At 27.4% G+C, this 5000-nt stretch overlaps 1 protein-coding gene across 4 annotated transcripts in view; it reads left to right on the top strand.

Moving 5' to 3' along the window:
* LOC135221901 (probable G-protein coupled receptor CG31760) overlaps positions 1–5000 on the top strand; it is a 979933-nt gene that overhangs the window by 614576 nt on the left and 360357 nt on the right. The gene's annotated exons all lie outside the window — the stretch shown is intronic.

Raw genomic sequence — 5000 nt, 5'->3', positions numbered from 1 at the left:
CAGTAGATAAATGACGAATCATTCTGAGTTTTGTTTTTCTTCGAGAGATCATTTGCTCTTCCTAAGGGTTCTATATCCATGATGGATAGTCCTCTATATTAAATAGTTTCTGATAAATGTCTTATTGTCCATAAAAAGTTTGAAACAGGAGAGTTACGAAATTTGTCAGAGGATGATGACAAAACTATTGTATGAAAAGGAGTCGTGGTTTGGTGATTTTGGCATCGCTCATCCCAGATCGTCTGATGGATTTAGAATTGTTCTTCTTTCTCCAACTTCTCGCAGCTTGTAGTGGAAATATCCAGGGAAAAGATAACAATCCTCTTTTGATATACAAGTGTGTGGAAGTAAGTCGTTTTTTCGTCGAGAATGGAATCCGTTGAGTCTTTCTTTGGCAACGAATAGAAAAGAAAAATGTTCGTTGGTGCTCCTTTAATAACTATTAACAACTTTCATGACCTATCCTCTTACTGCCTTATTAAAAGGTCGGAGGGAGATCTGGAAACATGGATGCATTTTAAGAGAGGAAGACTTTGCTTATGAATATTTTTTCCTGTGATAATTCTTCCCCCTCTCATTTTGTCTGAGATTACTTTTCAACAAGGACAGTTGCTCTAGTATCATTAATCAAAGGACTTTAGTACTAGGAGGAAGTCAAGATAAAAAATATTAATATTAGAAAAAGTATGCGTAATTTGAGATCTTGAAATTAATTTTATTTTGCTTCGAACGATAACAAAACCGAGCGACTTCTTCCATGGAGAGGATAAATATTTGTACATGTGAGGATTTATTGCAGGTGCTATATGGTGTGACTGTTTTCATCGTGAGTAAGTGCAGTGTATATTTATATATATAAATATATATATATATATATAATATATATATATATATATATATATAGTTTTTTTATATATATATATATATATAACATAATATACAAACTATATCATCATAGCCCATACCATATATATATATATATATATATATATATATATATATATTATATATATATACATATATATATATATATATATATATATATATTATTATTATATATATATATATATAGATAGATATATATAGTAATGGGAGTAAAGAAAATTAATTTCTTATTTATTCATTTATGTGAAGTAATTACATTTATTATTCGTTTTGTCTAGTTTTGTTAATTTGATTTTTATATGTCATTTGACTCTTGAAGGCTGGACTTTTTTTTTCTACCTCCCCAACAAATGACCCTTCCTAATTTCTGTAGGTAAACCTGCTAAAGAATTCAGCTAAGTACCATAATTCATCCCTCTTCACTCAAATATATTTTCCTCCCAGTTAGGTTTTCCAAAGAATTCAACCACGAATAAATCTATCTGACTTTCAAGGAGAGACATGACTAACAATAATGGCAGAGAGAAAAAGCTAAGAAAAAACCCCATAAACACCTCACAACTAAACAGATAACAATACTACCTCCACCTTTTTCACACTCCTTCTTTTTGAGACAAACTGAAGAATGTTTACTCTGACAGCAGGATCCTGTCACTGTCGCCAAAATATGCATGACCTGCAGGTCTTGTAGGGTTCTCAGTACGTTCAGGTTCTTTTTTCCTGATTATTAGTTTGTACCACTAAGATAATCGTTAGGACTCTACCAGATAATAAATGATTCAGGGCAAAAGTATAAAAAAAGGAGACTGTGAAGGACATGTTAGGCTAATTAACAAAACACTTTTATTACAATAACTCAACTTAAACTACAAAAAGACTCCCCTTGAAAACTGGGACGAGGGAAGAACAAGCAAACTTGCAATATATTACATAAATGCAACCACCGTCCTCCTAGTTAACTTTTACTGAAGATAAAGGAACAGGAATAAATAGAAGGTAGGAAAAACCACAATTGCATATGGGTGTAAAGTATGCTAACAAACGAAAAAAATATATTCAGAAGAGAAAATATCCTTAAACTTAATAAAACTAACAAATGCAGTTACAAAACTTTAAACCAATACTAGTCCATAATTGGAGAAAAATATATGAATACATAAATAAGGCTATCGACAAAATTTCAAAATACATCATGCTTTTCTTCTTCAGCCCTAGGAAGCCCTGTAACAATCCCAGGATGTTATCAGGCTGAAGGTGAAGGCACAGGAAAGGTGTGCTTGGCATAAGGAGGGATGTGCCACCTACAACCAGAGTCAATAAGTGTGGTTACTGATACAGCACAGGGCTCATAAGGGTGGCAAAGTAGTTTGCATCACCAGTAGGCGTCTCCAAACAAGCAGAAGGGGTGTCAAGAGTTTCACAGACATAAATCTGCAGTATCTGCTTTCAAAAGCAAAAGGTGATAAAAACATCCTCTAAAGCAGGACCATTATACACTGAAACTAGAGGAGACTTCCAAAAACTCCACGTCACTTGCAGGTGGAGTCTGCAGAGCAACAAACGGCCAGACCATTAACAACAAGCATGAAAATAGAAACATTCTTAAATGGGTGATGTTGATGGGGGTGAAAAAAAAAACCCAGGTCCAGCCTTCAGAGTCAAGTGATAAACAAAACCAAAATTAACGAAACTGGAACAAAACTAATAATAAATGGACTTACTATAAATAAACGATATGCAAGAATGAATTTGTTACTTTCATTACAATATATAAATATTAATTATATATTTATAAATAATATATAATATATATTATTATATATATAAAAAATTTTAAATATAAATATATATATTATTTAATAATATATAGTTTATATATATATATATTAAATTATATATATTATATATATATATAGTATATATAAATAATATATATAATATATATTAATATATATATATATATATTATATATATATAATAATATATATATATATATAGTATATTAATATATATATATATATATAAATATAATTTATATATATATATATATATTATATTATATCTAATAAATATATATTATATATTAATATATCTAATATATTATTATATTATATATATATAATATAATTATATATATTATATATATAATCTTATATATATATTTTATATATATAATATAAATTATTATATATAATATAATTTATATATATATATATATATATATATATATATATATATATATATATATATATATTATATATATATTACACACCTATACATACAGGAAAGTTACGGCATTGTGCAGGCTTTATATTTAGAAGGGATGATACGGAAAACGCCCATTGGTTAGATTTTCGAGCCATTAACCATTATCATTGATATACAAAATTTACAAAAGTAACACTTATAAAATTTGAAAAATCACAAAAATCATTAAAACAATGTAAATCCCCAAAATAAAGTAAATTTAAAAAGTGTAAATAACCCCACCCAGTACCTAACTGTTGGAGCTAAAAACTGACTGACATTCTCCCTTTTGAAAGGGAGGACGGCCATTACGTTATATACAAAGCTGTGGAAGAAGCCTAAATATTTAATGGGAACGCAAGCTGCTTAATTGTTCATGATTCCAAAGCGGACAGAAGATAATTATTGAGTGCTTGGGCAGCGATATGGAAATCTTCACATGAAAATTAAGTTTGATATACGCATATATATATGTGTGTGTATATATAATATACATGTATATATCTACATATATATATATACTATATATATATATTATATATAATATATATATATATATATATTTATATAATATATATATATATAATAATACTATATATATATATATATATATGATTATATATATATATTTATATATATATACTATATATATATATAAATGTGTATAATATAAATATCCAAATATATATATATATATATATGATAAATTATATATATATAAACTTTTACATCATATATATAAATATATATGTGGTGTATATATATATATATATATATATGATATATATATATAATATTATAATATATATATATATATTATATATATATATATACTAATATATATATTATATATTATTATATATATATATATATATTATATATATATATATATATATATATATATATATATATATATATAGATATATATATATACATATATATTATATATATACTATAAATAAATATAATATAATATATATATATGTTATATAATATTAAATATAAATTATTAATATATATATATATAATTTTATATATTAGATTAGGGAGGAGGGCCCAGGGATATAAATAATATAGATTATAATATTATATAGGTTATATAACTATTATATAATGGTATATGACTGGTAACAATTTGTTCTGTAACAACAGAATTCCATCTAATAAAAGGAGCCCATAAAAACACCAAAATGTAGAGAGAAAAGTACTATATTTCAGAGACTGCTGTCTCTCTCTTCAGGTATATGATTGAGAAAAGTTTACAGAAAAGGTGGTATTTATACCAAGAGATCCGTCCACAAGTAAGCCAATTTAGGTCACCCCCGCTGATAATCTTCCTTTAATCTTCTTAAGCGTTGGTTGAATGAACACTTCGTCGACGACATCTGAGATCCACGCCCCTTTTGAGATGTTCATTACCTGCTTCTCTTTTATTAAGGCCGATTCCATCATTTGACTCTTGTACCGGCAGTTGCTGCTATAAATTACACGTGACATATTCCAGTTTATTCTATGGTTATGTTCATTTATATGGTTGAAAATAGCCGAGTTCTGTTGTCCATACCTAACTGACCGTTTGTGTTGTATTAATCTCTGGGGAAGTGCTTTACCTGTAAATCTGATGTAAGATTAGAGAAATTCAAAGTAATTAATCCTAAATTACCCTACTTTTATGGCCTTCCCAAAACTCACAAAGACAATCTTCCATTCAGACCCATCATTTCATGCGCCGGAGCTTTCAATTACAAAGTTTCTAAATGGTTAGCTGGCCTCCTTTCTTCTTTTTTAGGCACTTTTTCTCCCAGTCACATCAAACATTCGGAAGATTTTTGTCACAAATTCAGAGAAGCACATATACCACTTCACAA

The sequence above is a fragment of the Macrobrachium nipponense genome, chromosome 3 (genome assembly GCF_015104395.2).
Source record: "Macrobrachium nipponense isolate FS-2020 chromosome 3, ASM1510439v2, whole genome shotgun sequence".
Lineage (NCBI taxonomy): Eukaryota > Metazoa > Arthropoda > Malacostraca > Decapoda > Palaemonidae > Macrobrachium > Macrobrachium nipponense.
The sequence above is the reverse complement of the archived record's forward strand: the minus strand, read 5'-3'. Positions and strand labels throughout refer to the sequence as shown.